The 19,824-nt window shown below is 44.3% G+C and overlaps 1 protein-coding gene across 2 annotated transcripts in view; it reads left to right on the top strand.

The window, feature by feature from the left end:
* The window catches only part of pde4a (phosphodiesterase 4A, cAMP-specific), an 86,077-nt gene that overhangs the window by 24,981 nt on the left and 41,272 nt on the right, over positions 1-19,824 (top strand). The gene's annotated exons all lie outside the window — the stretch shown is intronic.

Below are 19,824 nucleotides of genomic sequence, written 5' to 3'. Positions count from 1 at the left end.
TCAAACCGGAGAATGTTTTTCCCCCATGCACTCAGAATCCATTAGGCCGAATGTCATAGTCTTTTTACTCAGGAAGGGCTTTCATCAAGCCATGAAGACCTGATTGATGGAGTGCCGCAGAGATAGTTACCCTTCTGGCAGGTTCTCCCATCTCTGCAGAGAAACACTGAAGCTCTTATAGAGTGGCGATTGGTTTCTCTGTTGGCTCCCTGACCAAGGCCCCTTTTTCTGGTAACCTAACTCAGATTTATACCTCGACACGATACTCAGAGAGATGTTGCAGAATGATCAAAGGACACAGGATCAACCTGAGCTCAGTGTGGAGTGTCATGGCAAAGGATATGAATATTTAATTTTATTAATACATTTTCACCAATGTCAATAGCATCGATAGCACATCAAAATGGGGAGGCAGTGACGCTGTCTGATTGCTTTCCCAGATGAGGCACTGTGTTTTTGGGAATATGCAGTTATTTCCCTTTCTAATGGCCAATTGGGAGTACCATTCTCTAATGTAGAGCACGTGGACCAAAATTGTTGGTGTTTAACTTTTTTTATGTAAATGATTGTCAACCAATCACGGATGAAAGATTGTTGTCCTATGCCCATGTCAATAAACCAATCCTGTTTTTGGTAAACTTTCAGCTTTATTTTTGTCGTGAGTTCTAATTCTTTAGGTTATTGATCATTCTAGAAACAGACATAGATCTTACTAGATGCTGAAGAGAGTTCATTGTAGGCTATAAATGTGTTCTCACAGCAATCATGGTGGACAGAAAAATGCGCTGTATGTGCTATGTTCATCTGCAGCTATCGGTTGCAGCAGATCCAGAACAGTTTAAACCGTTGTGTATGGTTGCGTATTTCTATCTAGGCATCATAAAGAAATAGAAAAATAAACAAGAACAGGTCATTATTGTCTGTGATCGCCCCTTCCAGAAGAAAAGACAATCTGTATCTGCATCAGTATCAGCTTCAAAAAGCACGTCTTTATAATGAAGGAGAAATTGGAGTGATAAGAATGACAGACTGGCCCACGTACCCCCCAGACTGGCCCACGTACCCCCCCAGACTGGCCCACGTACCCCCCCAGACTGGCCCACGTACCCCCCCAGACTGGCCCACGTACCCCCCAGACTGGCGCACGTACCCCCCCCAGACTGGCCCACGTACCCCCCAGACTGGCCCACGTACCCCCCAGACTGGCCCACGTACCCCCCCAGACTGGCCCACGTACCCCCCCCAGACTGGCCCACGTACCCCCCCAGACTGGCCCACGTACCCCCCAGACTGGCCCACGTACCCCCCCAGACTGGCCCACGTACCCCCCCAGACTGGCCCACGTACCCCCCGACTGGCCCACGTACCCCCCCAGACTGGCCCCCCCTCTCCCTTCTCTCTCTGTGATTGCCTCAGTCTTTGCCAGCTGGGAGGGCAGTGTAAACGGCTCACAGGCAGCATAAAGAAACATTAATCTACCAGATTATCCGGTTTTACTTTCTATAAAGACTATTTTACTTGATAATGATGAATTCCTGTCGTCTCACCATAGGTCTTCTATTACTGCGTTAGTTAGGTGGATTTATTTAAGGCTCTTTTGTTTAGCATTTTTTTAAATTAACTTTTATTAGACCTGTTAATGCTTCAAGTTCTACTCTGTAGTGTTGAAGCAATACCAGCATCTTAAAACAATACCAGCATCTTGATGAAAGGAATAGCACATTGGTTTATTCACAATACAATTCTGTGTGGTCAATACAAAGGCCACACTGCTCACTGGTTTATTCACAATATAATCCTGTGTGGTTAATACAAAGGCTGCTCTGCTCACTGGTTTTTAATCTTTCCATCAAAGATGAAAAACAATCCCCAGTAGAGCACAACTGTAATTTTCAGAAGAGTGAAGCATTATCTTTTTCTTTTGCCTTCAAACTCCTATAATTTGTTTTGTATTGTCCCTTTGTTTCAAGGAACTAAATGTTTAGAGACAGAATAATAATCTAATGTCCAAATTAAGCAGTTATGTTGAGTTTTGGTTACACATCCTTTGCATTCAATAACCTTCAATAGCCTGATGTCAGCAACCCATTAACCCCATTAGACACTGGGTATCTTCTCTGGTGTTCCTCTTCCATGTCTGTAATGCAACCATCTTCAGTGGTTGTTAGTTTTGTGGTATTTTGTTCCTCGAAATTAACAAAAATCTATGTTCCATTAGCTCTACAGTACTATGAATAAGCCTTAGGCCATCTGAGGTAATGTTTAAAGCAGTTTATCTGAGCAGTACGTGATAATTTGTTAAAAGGAAACATGATAGTATTGAAGTAAACCCAAAGAAACATTAGTACATGAAAAGTAACAAAAAAGTTTTGTCTCAAAAAAATGAATGAATATATGTGGCCTATCTTAAAATGCAAAACTGAAGCAATCTGCTTTGGTAGACTGCTGAGTAACCTTTTCAATTAGTTGTGGTTAATTCTTCAAACCTTCTTTGAGGATTTTTACTCTCATTCTTTTGACTTTGCCGCTTATATTCTTCTCCATGTCCAAGTGATCTCACACAGCTTTGAGGTGGCCACTCTAATACTGTGTTCCCTCCATTTTTGCCAATCAGTCAAAGATGGACAGCTCTTGTAAGACTTTTTCATGGAGTTTAAGTGTATACTTTGGTGCCAGATGACTCTGTCAGATGCTGACCAAGCGTATATTTTTCTTTCTGTCCCTCAAGAAAGTGCCCTTTAAGTAATGTTCATCAGATCTGCAGACATCTTTTTGGTTCTTCCCTTGCATTTTCTGTATTCGACTTCGACCCAGGTTCTTGAAATGACTACCCATCTGACGATATCAATTTGGACAACACAAGCAACTATTGTGACCTTACATTGTGTTGTGTTTGTACTTATTGTAATGTTATATACAGTAGTGTTTTATATGTACATCTCTCTGTGTGTTTCTCCTTCCATCACTCTGCTACATTTTTATCTTTGTCTTATCTATCCTTAACTTGTCCTGTCCAACTCACTTGGTAAAACTTGACACTGGTCATTTCTCACAGGGGGCTATTGCAAAAATGTGTGCTTTCACTACTGTAAGTTGCTTTGATTAAGACCATCAGCTTAATTACTTAAAACTGACATAATATCTTATTCAAGAACTCTGTAAGCTCTTTTGGGGACTTTTTATGCGATCTTGTTTAGGCTAACTAGTGTTTTTGCACCTTCTAGTCTGGCTTATATAGTTTGGCTGGTGAAGTTGTCTGCAGATGGTAGTGGCTGACACATCCACGCCTACTTCCTGGAGAGTGTTCCTGATCTGTCAGATAATGTCTTCATTATGGCGAGCATTCTTCTGTCATCCACAGCAGAGTTCCTCCTTGGTCTACCAGGCTGTTTGCGATTGCAGAACTCACCAGTGCTTTTCCTTCTTTTAAATGAGGTTCAAAACTGTTGTTTTTGGTCTGCCTGAGGTTGTGGCTATGTTCCAGATTATTGTCTTTTGTCTGAAAGTGTCTTGGACTTTCACTGATCTTTGATCCTCATTTTGAGACACACCAGTAACAGACCCTTAAGGCGAACACAAAGGCTAGAAACAAAACTAAATTGAGCCACTGTTCTTGAAGTAGGGGATCTTTGTATACATTTTGGGTTTTTGTAAATGATGGAACTGAATGTGTACACAAATATCCTCAAATGAGAATATCCTTTGCTTTGTTTTCAAAATGCGAACAAACTAAAGGTAAATATGAAATGCACTGACGACTAAATTGTAGCAAGGGTTGTTTGAGGGGGAACTCTGAACGAGTATTGCTTAATTGTGGCATGGCTTTGAGATAAATATTGTAATTGACACCCCTTATAGGAAATGCAATTCCTGTTTATCTGTTCTGTGGTTTTAATCTGTTCTGCACTTCTCACAAGCCTATTTTGAAAATTGGAACGGTTAACATTTTATTGCTATTTGAAATTACCAATTTAAAATGTATGAAGAATCTATTTGAATATGTAATATGCATAAACATTAAAAGACAATGCACATTTTATCCAAATAAATGTGCTCCAAGGTCATAGCTGTGAATGTTTTCTCAGTCAATCTGCCCTTTGAGATAAGAGTAAAAATTTACTAGATTGGACATCAGAGCTCATCAAACTGAAAAATAAGCCAAGCATTGGTACATTTCTGGAAAAAAGCACCAAGCATGACAGTAGCAGGCAAATAATTCCATGGCAAATGGTTGTCGTGCATGGTCATTAAAACCTGTCAAATCCTTATCTGGTCCACCAAGCAGAAACACATTAGTTAATCACAGGGGAACATCAACATTCTCATGACATGCATGTGAAAGGTGCAAACACAAACTGAGAAACATTTCCACAACTGCAGGAAAGTAAAAGTTCATATGACAAGTTCTGCACTGAAATGGCTTCAACAAAATGTAAAATAACAAACTTGTGAAGGTTAGAACAATTGCAGAAACAAACCAACCCTCAGCAATCCAGTGAAATTAAAGTTAGTTTCATAGTGAACATTCCGTGGGTATTTGGTATCTCTAAGAGAAACAAAAAATGCCATAATGAAACTGCAACCCAACTATGTTTTACTTTCACCATTAGTTGATTATCTTTCAAATATATGCTTGTTGTCTCACTTGAATCGAAACTGAGTGAAAAGTATAGAATTTTAGCAACCAGGAAATGGGTGAGTGTTTTTGCTTGCCCCAGTCCAACACAGTCTCAGAAGTTGATGTTACATAATATTCATATTCCCACAACATACAATTTAGTTTTTCTAAACAGAATGAGCCTGTGTTTGTCTTTTTTAAAGAAAATGTGTCGCTAACATGCACCTGCCTGTGCAGCACATACAGTTGGGTCCGGAAATAATTAGACACTGACAAGTTTTGTTATTTTGGCTGTGTACCAAAATATATTCAAGTTACAGTTAAATAATGAATATGGGCTTAAAGTGCAGTCTCTTTTAATTGAGGGTCACATCCAAATTGGGTTTAGGAATTACAGCTCTTAAATATGTAGCCCTCTGTTTTTCAAGGGAACAAAATTGGACAATTGACTCAAAAGCTGTTTCATGGACAGCTGTGGGTTATTCCTTTGTTATTTCTTCATCAATTAAGCAGGTGAAAGGTCTGGAGTTGATTCCATGTGTGGCATTCGCATTTGGAAGCTGTTGCTGTGAACCCATGTGGGCAAAGGAGCTCTCAAAGTGAAACAGGCCATGCTTAGGCTGCAAAATTAATCCATCAGAGAGATAGCAGGAACTAGTGGCCAAATTTGGTACATTCTGAGAAGAAAAGAACACACAGGTGAGCTCTGCAACACAAAAAGGCCTGGACTTTGTCCACGGAAGACAACAGTGATGGATGATCGTAGGATCCTTTCCATGGCAAAGAAAAACCCCTTCACAACATCCAGCCAAGTGAAGAACACTCTCCAGGAGGTAGGCATATCCTTATCCAAGACTACCATAAAAAGAAGACCTCACGAGAGCAAATACAGAGGGTTCACCACAAGGTGCAAACCATTCATGAGCCTCAAGAATAGAAAGGCCAGATTAGACTTGGCCAAAAAACATCTAATAAAGCCAGGCCAGTTATTGAACAGGATTTTTTCGACAGTTTAAACTAAGCTCTACATGTACCAGAATGATGGGAAGAAAAAAGCATGTAGAAGGCTTGGAATGGCTAATAATCCAAAGCATACCACATCATCTGTAAAACACGGTGGAGGCAGTGTGATGGCATGGGCATGCATGGCTTCCAAAGTCTGCATTATAATTGCATCTCGATTGTTTCATTTTAATTCCATTGTGGTGTTGTCAGTGTCCAAATATTTCCGGACCTCACTGTAACTGAATTCTATATGCACAAAGCGATCGCCTTCTCTCAATTACCTTGTAAAAAATTTACACTATCACATTGTATTTCATAACATAGCCAAGTTATTAACAACCGTCTTTCAAATTGTGCTGACCTGGTCCGTGTTGTGGTTTATAATGGACTTTTCTCAGACTTTGTAAACAACAACAATGATAGTTTGATAGCGGAGATTCAGGGGCTGTGTTCCAAACCAAAGAACTACAAGTGTGCTCCTTTCAGTTTCTCGGCAGTACATGTAGGACAGCTTACAAAAACACCTCTTCTTTGAGTCATAAGCGCATTGACTACTGTTCACACTTTGGAGAAGTGTGTGGCCACTTTGAGACACCAGATACTTCTCTCACTCAAACACTTGTATTTTATTATTTTAACCCTACCACACAATTTACTGGAATATTCTGATTATATAACTGAATGTGTCCATATTATTTGCAGATTTCAGTAACTCAATTGGGCAGAAAAGTACAGAAAGTGTTTTTTTATGGGTTTCCTTAAGGAAGTTTTAAAACCCCAAAAGATGCTTCCAGACAGATGCTTCCTTCTCAAAGGGAACACTCAAAAAATGTTACCAAAAAATGATGCTTCATCTCTCCCAGTAGGACACTTTTTTGTTCCATTGAGAATAATTTTGGGTACCACATAAAACACAAAATATACTTGGAACCAAAACATTTTCCCTGGAACGAAAAAGGGTTTTCCCAGAAACACCAAAAGAGGTTTCCCACAGGGACAGTCAAATAACCCTTTTAGAACCCTTTATTTTGTGTGTCGACAACAACTGAAACCAGGTTCCAGCTTGAACCCAAATCAGTTGTTAACTAGGGAAAAATGGTTTCCCCTACAGGGATTGTAAGTAGGAAGAAAAAAAAAATCCCCTACAGGGATTGTAACTAGGGAAAAATGGTTTCCCCTAAAGGGATTGCCAAAGATCTCTTTTCCAGATCTTTTTCAAACAGTAGCATTGATTTCCTTAAACAGTAAACATACGTGGAAACTCTGGGATTCTGTGAAGACAACACAGACATTTTAGATAGAGATAAGCAATTCAGGTTCAGTCTAGAAAATTGGCACATTTTAAAGATGTTAACCAACTGGCCATTGTGGTTCTGCTATAGGTACTGCAGAATCGTGAAGAGCTGTAATATCAACTTTAAACAGTTTATCTGGTTCCTCTTTCCGTAAAACGTCTTATCGTAGATATCTGTAATGTGATTGTGATATCCTGGCTTCCGTCTGTCATATGATGTGTAACCAATTGATTAGTAATGTTGCCTTATTAGTGTCCCTTTTAAATGGGCTTAGAAATGACAGCACTGTGCTGGAAAAATAAGAGACAATGTAGATAGATTGATACATAGAGAGACAGAGCGATAGATAGATATCCTGTGAAATCCTTCGAGGGCCCTGGAGAAAGATTGGTGGAGAAAAGAGAGATGGAGAGATGAGGAATGAAGGGAGGGAGGGAGGGATGGATGGTGAGAGGATGAATGAAGGGGGAGAAGGATGGTGAGATGAGGGATGGGAGGGAGGGGGGGAGGGAGGGGAGGGATGGATGGTGAGATGAGGGATGGGAGGGAGGGGGGGAGGGAGGGGAGGGATGGATGGTGAGATGAGGGATGGGGGGGAGGGGGGGGGATGGTGAGATGAGGGATGGGGGGGAGGGGGGGAAGGAGGGGAGGGATGGATGGTGAGATGAGGGATGGGGGGGAGGGGGGGAGGGAGGGGAGGGATGGATGGTGAGATGAGGGATGGGGGGAGGGGGGAGGGAGGGATGGATGGTGAGATGAGGGATGGGGGGGAGGGGGGGGGAGGGATGGTGAGATGAGGGGTGGGAGGGAGGGAGAGAGGGGGAGGGAGAGAGGGGGAGGGAGGGATGGTGAGATGAGGAATGGGAGGGGAGGGAGGCAGGGAGGGAGGGATGGTGAAATGAGGAAGCTACAGTGACACAAACGATGACTCACTTTCTCTGTCTTCCTCCCTCCATTTGTCTTTCCCACTTCATCTCTCTCCACCTTCCTCTCTCTCTCTCTCTCTCTCCTCCTTCGTCTCTCACTCTCCATCTCTCCCTCCCTCCCGTCTGGATTTAAATAAAATCGTCCGGCAGCCTTAGCCTGCAGAGAGGGAGTTACGCCCTCCATCTCCGAGACAGAGAGATGCACTAAAAATACCCCTCCTTGTGTGGGCTGCCTGCAGCGGCGGATGGTTGGGGAGGAAAACAGCTGCTTTTACACGTTACTGATATTTACTCTGCCGGATGTCCAAAGACGATGAAATGTACAGGCCAGGTCAGGCTGAGTATGGGTTAATGCCCATTTATTGACTTTCCATAGGCACGGCTGTTGATCACTCAGTTGGCTGGGGTCATCTAAATGTGCAAATGGTATTTGGTTCATTTAGCTGATTCCCCCCTGATTGCATGAACAAATGATCTAGTGGTCTCCTCCGTACTGTGCCCGCCCCCAACACCACCACAGTATCTGTATGTCTGGTACATCACAGAGAGACACCAACTCTGTTAGGTATTATGGGCAAATCAATATCGCAGCCCTTCCAGCAAAATAGGCCTCTACTCCACTGTATGGCAAAACATTTATTTCTCTGGAGACAGAGCAGAGTACAGAGAAGCCATTGCATTTTTACAACTCCTAATTTGTATAGATGTGGCTGGCACAAATGAAGCAGAAACACAAATTGAAAATGTCTGCCATCTGTCTTCTCTCTGGATCAGTTTCCATGTCACTCTATCCATCTGTTTAACTAAGGTTCCAATCTCTTGCTCCAGAAAGAATCACAAGATGTAATGGAAATGCCGCTCCGATCCCCAAACAGACGCCCAGCTCTCTCTCTCTCTGTCTCTCTCTCTCTCTCTCTCTCTTTGCCTCTTTCTCTCACTCTCTCATTCTTTCTCTGTTCCAGTAACTGTCATGCTGTCTCTCTCACTCTCTTTCTCTCTGTCTCTCAGAAGGCAACCCTCATTAAAACAAACACTTGTTCAGGCTCCCCCTGACACTCCAGTTCAGTAATGTTGGCTAAAAGACAACACAGCCCCTGGTTCCGCAGGGATAATTAACACATACAAGGTTAGGGAGCTCATTGGTGCCAGCCAGGCAGTGTGTTAAAGAGATCCAAGGAGACAGGAGAGGACACGATGCTGCCTAGATGGCTGTGGTGGGTGTGTCACCAGTCATCTGTAATTAAGCAGGTCTGAGCCACCTGGGACCCCCTGACTGGCCGGCTAACAATGACACAGTAGAAAAAGGGTCGGAGCTACACACGGCCACACCCCCACACACACAGCCACACCCACACACACACACAGCCACACCCACACACACAGCCACAGCCACACCCACACACAAACACATTCTGAGGAAGAAACTGAGAAAATGTGAAATAGTAACATACTTATTTTGTTCTGTTTCACACCTAGCCACTGGGTACATTCATGTTAAACCTTGTTCACACACACACACACGCACACACACTGATTGGCAGCTAAGAGAGACTTAGCTATGCAGTGACCCTGTCCAACAGTGCTGCTGACATTAATATATCCTGCTGACAGAGGTGGTGTTGAAGCATTACAATGATTGTCTGTGACTCTGTCCCAGGTGACACAGCAGTCCAAGGCATCATTCAGAGCGTCACGCTGACTACAGTCAAGGTTTGAGTATGAAGCTGGGAAACTCCATCAGCAGTGAAAAATGGCCATCGTCAGGGAGGCACTGGCCATCGTCAGGGTGGCATTGGCCATCGTCAGGGTGGCACTGGCCATCGTCAGGGAGGCACTGGCTATCATCAGGGTGGCATTGGCCATCGTCAGGGAGGCACTGGCCATCGTCAGGGTGGCATTGGCCATCGTCAGGGAGGCACTGGCCATCGTCAGGGTGGCATTGGCCATCGTCAGGGAGGCACTGGCCATCGTCAGGGTGGCATTGGCCATCGTCAGGGAGGCATTGGCCATCGTCAGGGAGGCACTGGCCATCGTCAGGGTGGCACTGGCCATCGTCAGGGTGGCACTGGCCATCTTCAGGGTGGCACTGGCCATCGTCAGGGTGGCATTGGCCATCGTCAGGGTGGCATTGGCCATCGTCAGGGTGGCATTGGCCATCGTCAGGGAGGCACTGGCCATCGTCAGGGAGGCACTGGCCAACGTCAGGGTGGCACTGGCCATCGTCAGGGAGGCACTGGCCATCGTCAGGGAGGCATTGCCAGCAGGGGTCTCAACTAGCGATTGCAGCGGTACAGGCACCTGCACTGCTAGACAAGGTAATCAGGTGAGGGGAGGTGCCCTCACATGCAATGATCCAAATTAATTCCTGGTTGGACAGGCGACATGGTTAAAAGCAGGGTGGCACGGAATGCCTAGGGGGAAGGCTTGCAGCAATCTTCCACTCTCTTGAACCCACTGGAAGTCATTGCGATGACACAAGGCTGTTAGTTATAATTGGATGTGACGAAATTGGGGAAGTCAGAAAAAGAAAGGCTGGAAGACATTGCAATGGTTTTGGGCTTAGATTTTCATACAGCGCCTTCCTCATTATTGCCTGATCTGACACAGTGGGACTGGTTAGTGGTTACATGCATGTCAGTTCCTCCCCCTTTGACCATTAGACCACAAGAACCTTTGTTTTTGGGGCAGAAGATGACACTAATTTTGGTTGTGCGATCAATTTGAGCCGGGCTCACCTCTGCTACCCTTCCACGCAGTGCCTAATCCCTGTGATTTCTAGCACTGGTTATCTGACAGATGGTTGACCACTGAGATGAACAGTCATCAACATTCATATGGCAGCAGTGAGTTCACCCTCAAGGTTTATGAGAGCGAGGCATTATTCACAGCAGAGTGCCGACATTTGACGACACTGGCAGGAGTTAAGGATGCAGTATAAACAGGGAAATTACACCGTCCATTTATTTTCTACCGAACATAAACCAAGTTCCTCTGAGAGTTGCAGGAGAAGAGCTCCTGATGCAGTGATTATAATGCAGTGTGACAGGCCTCCCTCGTGGCTGGGGAAGAATACAGACATTCTAGACAGAAACAGAGGCCCAATTAGACAGGATAGGGAACAGCGTGAGGGCTGGGAGAGGTGTGCATGTATAAGTGATCTGTTCACTGTACAACCACTAGATTTCTACAATGCAGTGCCCATTTGGTGGGCTGCCATCGGCTAGCCTTGCAGACCTGCATTGAAGTAGATCTGAAATCCTTTTAAATGCTTCAGCTGGTTTTGACTGAGTTTGTCTTGCTCAGTGGAATCAATAGAATGGTTGCAATACTGAAAACACTGCCCATCTGGTGCTTCAGGCAGGCCAAAGCATGTGCTGGGTATATTAAAGATTTCTAGCTAGTACTTAAGCCCAGGTCTGGGGGCTGCTCATCGTTTCTTCCCACTGAAGTGAACCTGTGGCTCTAAATTGCAGTTGATGGAGAGACTAAATTCAGGAGAGCACATCTCTATCTGGAATTAAAGAATCTCTCTCACAGAGGTTAGCCTGCCCAGTGATTGTCTGAGGAAGGCTAGTAGCTGCTACTGTGTTTGCATCCTAAAGCATGTGGCTGCTTGCCTGCTGCCTTGCTGCACGTTCTGTGGCTATATTGTCTCTGTCTGTTAGTTGGACCCATGTGAATTGTGTGTCTGATTGGACCCATGTGAATTGTGTGTCTGATTGGACCCATGTGAATTGTGTGGGCAGGATTATGACACTGTAATCCTCTGGCAGTTGTCTGACCGGGTGCCCAGAGCACGGTGGATCGGGGGAACCCTCTCTATGTCTGGGAGGGAGCCACCTGACCTGCCTGTCACTCTGCTGAGAGAAAATCACCTCTCTAGGCCTTGAACAATTCCTTCTCTTTCACTCTCTTTCTCTCTTCCCTCCCACTCATTCTACCCCCTCCCCCCACAGTGTCTCTTGTGTGAGGCCAAAATGACCAGACGCCCTGCCTGATCCGAAGGTGGCCCCGTGCCAGGCTTCCAGCTGGGCCAGCACTCGCCTCTCCACCCTCAGTGCTCAGGCTATTCAGCTGGGCAGCAGTGTAAACGTTAGCCTTTAAAGCTCAGCCCGGGTGGACAGGGCAGGCCAGGGCTCATTATGCCTTCAGAGTACAGTCAGGGTGGATCGGGCAGGCCAGGGCCCATTATGTGTCTGGAATACAATCAGGGTGGGCAGAGCAGGTCAGAGCAGGGCAGGCCCACGTATGCCTGCATGTGTCATCCTCTCTGTAAACGGGGGATCGCACAATGAACTGGCGTGAAGCAGATGGCAAGCTGAGGGAAGTGGCAAACAGAAAGGGTGTGTTGTTGTTGGCTTCTGAAATGCGCTTTGAGTTGACTCAGTGATGGGCACTGTGCCCTGATCTCAACACATGCCCCTGCATTGCCGCAACCGGGGGGGAAATTCTGCGCTTTAATAAAAAAAAAACTGTCACCATGCCAGATCAGTCGCCGACTCAACATTCAGTTGGTGATACTACGCTGGGGCCATAGAAGTAGCCCTGCCTAAACACTCTCCCCCCGGGTGTATAGCCATCAGCCAGGTGCTAAATGCCTGGGTGAGGCAGTGCTCATGGTGGGGGGGGGGGGGGGGTGCGGAAGATTGAGATAGCAGGTGGACATGAGCATCTGTGCTTGGCAAAAGAGGAGGCGGGGGCAGGAAATTACTGGCATCCCGCATTCAGGCTGAGGGGCAGTGGGAGAGAGAGAGAGAGGAAGACTGGGCTGTAGGGAGGAGATCGCTGATGTGGCAGCAGCCCCGCCCCCACCCCTCGCCCCCTCCCCACATACACACACTCACTCATGCACACAGAGAGGCTGGTGATGTACAGTACATCGATGAGATCGTGTGTTAGGGAGGGGTTTCACTGGCAGGAATAGTGAGAGTGTAATTCTTTCAGAATGGTTACTTACAGAGTCCACATTTAATTAAACTATTCAGCAGGGCTGACTGAGGGTTCAAAGCCTTTCATTAAAATAGTGTTAGGTGTCTTTACAGTGTTTCTCGATAGCGTACATTTTAATTTTAACTGTGGTGAATGTGCTAATGGTGCCCCTGTGATCAAACGTTTAAATATATTAAAATAATTATGTTTTCTTGCCTTTCTACCTGGATTGATCCCAGGACAACTGTTGTGAGGCCTTATATATGTCATTAAAGGGAAGGTTTGCTATTTTTGATTCTGGGGCCTTTGTTCTTAGTATCTAGCATAATCCTGGACTCTGAATGTATGAAACTGTGGCTCATCATCTTACTGATTGATGTAAACACTCCATTCGATGAATTTTGCTTGGCTGACCATCAAGTTTGTGGGGAAAATGTTTTATATTTCTGACTCTACTAAGAATGTACAACAAAAAGAGAATACAAAACATAGTTGTTTTTTTTATACAGTGGGGAGAACAAGTATTTGTTACAGTGCTGATTTTGCAGGTTTTCCCACTTACAAAGCATGTAGAAGTCTGTAAAAAAAAAATCCAGAAAATCACACTGTATGACTTCTAAGTAATTAATTTGCATTTTATTGCATGACATAAGTATTTGATACATCAGAAAAGATGGTCATTGGCAAACGTCAGACGGGCCTGGACATGCGCTGGCTTGAGCAGGGGGACCTTGCCTGTGCTGCAGGATTTTAATCCATGATGGCGTAGTGTGTTACTAATGGTTTTCTTTGAGACTGTGGTCCCAGCTCTCTTCAGGTCATTGACCAGGTCATGCCGTGTTGTTCTGGGCTGATCCCTCACCTTCCTCATGATCATTGATGCCCCACAAGGTGAGATCTTGCATGGAGCCCCAGACCGAGGGAGATTGACCGTCATCTTGAACTTCCTCCATTTTCGAATAATTGCGCCCACAGTTGTTGCCTTCTCACCAAGCTGCTTGCCTATTGTCCTGTAGCCCATCCCAGCCTCATGCAGGTCTACAATTTTATCCCTGATGTCCTTACACAGCTCTCTGGTCTTGGCCATTGTGGAGAGGTTGGAGTCTGTTTGATTGAGTGTGTCTGCTGTGCACACTGGAGCCGATTGAGACTCATCCACAGACTCATCTTGATGGCATTAGGCAGCAATAAATCCCAATTCTTACAGCACAAACTCTCCTCCTCACTGGGCACCGGGTACCTCTGGCATGAGCACCAAACGTCCCCTGAAGTTCTTGGTCTGGCCTCGACCGCTGGGTAGTTGCTGATCTTCCTCAGCTCTCCTCTCATCTATTGCTTCTAATTCCTTGTCTGTATACTCTGGTTCAAATCTGCAGGCATTGCTGTCAAAATAGTGGGCTTCTTTAGGCGTGCAGTCTTCTTTGTGTTCCATCGTTTGTCAAACAAAATGACAAGTTGTATTAGCTGCTGGTAAACAGATGCGAATAGATGTGGGTTACGGATTTGTAGAAAAAGCCTGTGACCGGATATGGCCTCCTCACAAACAGATTCATCCTCGCGGCATTAGCTAATACAGTACATTATCCAGAAAGAATAAACAGCGATAACCAGTGATACCATGCTCGTTTTGGCACAAATTGTTATCTGAGACCTATATCAAAATACCCTGTCCTTCCCGTTTTGGAAAACCAAATGTATCCTATATTTTCGAATGCTATATCAGTTGCTCCATTCACTTCCATTATAGCCTGGAGAGAGGCTTCCTATAAAAAAAAATTAAAAACAAATGTCTCTACAGAAAAAAGGCCCCAGGATCAAAAATAGCCAAACTTTCCTTTAAATAAACACAACAGTCACAACAGTGAGTTTTGTTCACAGAACATCGTTGTTTCATTAATGTGTTCCCTGTTTCCAGCATCCAAAACATCAGCTGTTGCAGAACTTTAATTAGGGTTGAGGCCTTAATGTATCAGTTGTCCTCCCCCTTATTTCTATTGGGTCCGGTATTTTGGCTTGCCAATGGAATGCCTACCAAGCAGACTGGCCTCTGTGTTAAATACATCCATTTGGTTTGTGATGATACCGATGAATGAATCCTGTGCACAATGTTCCACACAAGCTTGATTATTTCCCATTTGGTGTGAAATTGCTTGGTAAAATATGCATGAAAAGACATTATGTTTCCATGATTTTGTATCTTTTGATAGTGGTACATCTACCTTTAGTAACAATTTAGTGCCACATTCGTCTCCATCCGCTGCTGAAGCCACTTTCTATCACTCCTAATCTCCAGATTATTCCTTTAACCCCATGAAACACTTTGTCACCTTCTCCTCGGGGTAGACCTTATCCCATTCTCCACCCCCTTTTAACTCATCCCTCCATCCTGGTGGAAAACTACTGTGTTTATATGTCTATAGTGTTTGGGTAGAGCCCACATCACAATATCAATTTAATAACACAAGCCATCAGCAGCACCTGCCAGTGCAAAGGTCCCTATTCAGCCATAATACTATTGAGCTGAGGATTTTATAGTATTTGCTCACGCATTGAATGGGTTTACTAGTTTTCCATGGCAATGGAAACAGATCCAGCAAATGTAATCTCGATGGTCAGCAACTGCCATTTTCTTGCATCGTCCAATAATGGAAACTCCATCACTGTTTGGGCTGAGATGTGACACTTTGGTATGCCGCCTACACTAGTAGAAGACAGGTGCTCTAAATGACAGGTGCGTTATCTGTCCTCAGAGGGCTGTGATGGTTATCTCACAGAGGAAAGAGTTATCCTGCTGGCACAAATCCCCTTTCCTGTGAAACCTCTGATCATCATGTCATTGTATAAAGCCATCCTCTCCGGGGCCTCTGTTATCACAAAATGAAAGAGCGAGTAGCTGTCCCCAGTTACTGTGTAGGGTGTGAAACGCTGTTTGTGGGTGTGTGTTTTTAGTGTGTGGGTGGATGATTTGCTGTGTGCATGTGTGTGTGTGTGTGTGTGTGTGCGTGCGCGCGTGCGCGCGTGTGTGTGCGTGTTCTGTGATGGTGTGTTTCCTCTAGCAAATTCACAGCGTGAAATTTTGTGTTCAGCTTCATTCTGTCAGCACTCATTAATAATTGATGATGTGATAATTTACTTATTAGAAGCATTGACCCCCTGCAGATTAAACTTGCATTCATCATAATGAACAGGAATCCTTCAGGTTCCTCCTGGGATGTTGGGTCAGACTGTTCATAAATGACTTACCAGGGCTATGCTCATGCATGTGCCCCCCCTCTCCATCATCCTGCCGATGCCTCCTCTCTCTCACTCTCTCTTTATTCCGGGGTGAGTCACTGGAAAACTAGAAATTATAGGCAAAGAGGCAGAAAGGGACAGGAAGTGTCTTGAGAGACAGCAGACATTGACAGAGAGTGTGGGGAGAAGAGAGGAAGAGAGAGAAAGAGGAAATAGGGGAAACTGTGCAAAAGGAAGAGAGCAAGAGCAGATGAGGGGGGGAACGGGTGCTTGACAGGGCATCTCATCTCCAGTGTGTTCTCCGTGTGGTGCTTGGTGGTGCGGCTCTCTGTCTCGTGTCGGCAGCCTACTGGTATATGGAATTCAGGCACCATTTTTATCCTCTGCTCCATAAAAGAAATACAGACGACGGAAGACTGCATAAAAAGACAAACCGACACACACAAATTAAATTAGAAATATAATTCAATTCGATTAAACACACGTTGTCCTTGGTGAGTAGATATAGTTAAATTGCAACCCTGTTTCCAAAAAGGTTGGGACACTTGTGCAAAATGAAAAGGAAATCAGAATCAGAAGCAAATCATTTAAACACTATATTCAATCGAAAATTGCCCAAAGACAACATATGAAATGCTGAAAGTGAGAAATGTTAATGTTTTTAAAAAGTATATGCCCACTTTGAATTTGATGCCAGCAACACATTTAAAAAAAAAAAAAAAGGCTGGGACAGGGCAACAGAAGACTGGCAAAGTTATGTAACATCACACAACTAATTAGATTAATTAATTAATTAATTAATAAATTAACCTAATTAATTAACTGACCTGTTGCTTAATTGGCAACAGGTCAGTAACATGATTGGGTACATAAACAGCATCTCAGAGAGAATGAGTCTTTCAGTAGTAAAGCCAGCACAGGCAAAGAGTGCAACAATTCAAGAATGAGTTTGGGGATCTCATTATCTATAATACACAATATCATTAAAAGATTCCGAGAATCCTGAGAAATCTCTGTATAGACTGCGTGCACAGTCATTAGGCAAATCGTATTCCTCCCGATTTCTTTTATTATTGAAAAACTCAGTGCTCTCAGTCAATCCAAAATATAATTGCACCTCAAAACTGGATGTTTAACAAAGGAAAAATGAGTTTTGATCTTTCTCAGGGGAATGCATGAGTGTGCATTACTATTAGGCAACTAAATTACAAAAATAATTTCTCCACCTTACTTATTTATTCTCAACAAATAAGTAAAACAAAATGAAAAATAACATTTCTGGCCTTATTCAGTGACTGATATAGCAACCCTTCTTTTCAATAACTGCCATGAGACTTCCATCCATGCAGTCAGTTTCTTGATCTGTTCATGATCAACTTTTGCCGAAGCAGTAACCACAGCCTCCCAAATGCTGTTCAAAGGGGTGAATTGTCTTCCCTGACTCGAAGTGGTGCCCTCTGTCCATTAGTGATGGCCACAGACCCATCCATCGGGTCCATCAAGAGTCACTCTCATTTCATCTGTCCATCAAACCTTTGAAAAATCTGTCTTCAGGTGTTTCTTTGCCCAATTAAAATGTTGCCTAAAGTGTGTATCTTATTCAGTGGTGGTCTTCTTTCAGCCTTCTTGACCTTGGCCATGTCTCTGAACACTTGACACCTTGTACTTCTGGACACTCCAGGTAGGTTGCAGTTCTGGAATATGGTGGCGCTGGAGGATAATGGGTCCCTGGTAGCTTCACGTTACATTTTTCTCAAGTCTTTTTGCCTTTTCTTCTCCATGCATTTTTTGCACCCCAACTGACTTTTCTCAACAAAACCTTTGAGAGTCCGGTGGTCACGCCTCAATAGTTTAGCTATATCAGAGTGTTGCATCCGTCTGAAAGGCATTTTAAACATTTATGACTCTTCCGTGTCAGTTAAATCTCATGAAGCTGCCTAATAATTATGCACACCTTGAAATTAGGTGTTATTCACTGTTGCCACACCCTCCCTCATTACACAAATACATATCACCTGAAAATGATTCAATCCGAAGGGCATTCAGGTTTATATGGTTTGGAGTTGGAAAATGTGCATAGAAATAATGATACAGTCAGAATACTCACTTGCCTAATAATTGTGAACGCAGTGCACCAAGGCCAAAAACCAGTATTGGGTGGCTTTGAACTTCGGGCCCTCAGGCGGCACTGCATTAAAAACAGACACGATTCTGTAGTGGAAATCACTGCATGGGCTCAGGAACCCTGCTGAAAACCACAGTCTGTGAACACAGTACGTTTCTACTTCCACAAATGCAAGTTAAAACTCTACAATGCAACGAAGAGACCATATATAAACAAGATCCAGAACTGCCGCCTCATTCTCTGGGCCTGAGCTCATTTAAAATGTTCTGAGGCGAAGTGAAAAAAGGGACAAATTAAAATGTGAAATTATCTTTGGGAATCATGGACACTGTGTCCTTTAGGGTGGGCTAAAGAGGAGAGGGGCCATCCAGCTTGTTATCAGTGCACAGTTCAAAAGCCAGCATCCGTGATGGTATGGGGGTGCATTAGTGCACATGACATGTGAGATTTGCACATCTGTGAAGGCACCATTAATGCTGAACCATATATACAGGTTTTGGAGCAACATATGCTGCCATCCATGTCTTTTTCAGGGAAGGCCTTGCTCATTTCTACAAGACAATGCCAAAACACATTCTGTAACACAGTGGTAAACATGCTCCTGTCTTTTTTTAACCATGTTGCTGGCTCCAAATTTAAATGGGCATGTATGTTTCCAAAAATAATAAAGTCTGATATGTTGTCTTTGTATTATTTTCAATCAAATATAGGATACAATTATTTGCACATCATTGCATTCTGTTCTTATCTGCATTTTTCGAAGCACATCCCAACTCTTTTGGAAATGGGGTTGTACAAAAACCTCTCTTCTGGGAAGGGAGACCTGTTAAGGCCTTGTTTCTGTAGTAGCTCTGTACTTGGTCAGCATGTTTTCCTGTGTGCAAAGGTCAAGGAGCTTTTCTGTTGATGTGGAAGCAACTCATGCATGCTCTTTTGGTTGTAAACATTTACATAGGCCATGAGTCACTCCTTTTTTCTACAGCCCTTCCCTCTTCTGTCTCTTTGACTTTCTGTCTTGTTTCCACTTGACTTTGTTTTATTTTCTCCATCTTTCTCCAATCCCTCTCTTTCTGTCACTCTCTCTTTTCTGCCTGTGGTCTGTTTCTCTTGCTGATCAACCTTCCTGTTAGAGGAACTGTGAGCGGTAAGATAAGAAGAGCTAGAGAGAGCATGTGCTTGCAACAGAAGGGAGGTGAGGAAATGGAAGGAAAAAAATTAAGACGAAACAGTGAAGAAAACGAGAGAGAGAGAGAGAGAGAGAGAGAGAGAGAGAGAGATGAGGAACGAGAGCCAAGTGTGTGTGTTTGAGTGAGTGAGACGACCGGCAGACAGGCAGCCGCTGTCCCAGAGGGCCCTGGACAAGGAGAACAAGGGCTAGAGAGGCAGGACGAGACACTGAAAGGAGAAGCACTGGGGTTCAGTCAGAGAGAGATGGCTGATCTGGTGAAATATCAGAAGCCATCTCCTGAGGGTGGCCCTGTACTGACAGCTGATAGCCAGGAGTGAGGCTGCGGGTTTAAGCTTTGCCTCTGCAGCTGCCGCTGTGCCATGTCCGTCACCGCTGTCACGCTCCCACGACAGGAAAACCTTGAAGGAACCTGCACAGCCAGGGAGGCCCAGGAAGGAGCTCCGGAAAAACCACCTCCACCCTGACTCCCGCCTCACCCTCCACCACCTCCACACTGACTCCCG

This window comes from Esox lucius, chromosome 11 (genome assembly GCF_011004845.1).
Source record: "Esox lucius isolate fEsoLuc1 chromosome 11, fEsoLuc1.pri, whole genome shotgun sequence".
Taxonomy (NCBI): domain Eukaryota; kingdom Metazoa; phylum Chordata; class Actinopteri; order Esociformes; family Esocidae; genus Esox; species Esox lucius.
This window is presented reverse-complemented; position numbering and strand designations above follow the sequence as displayed.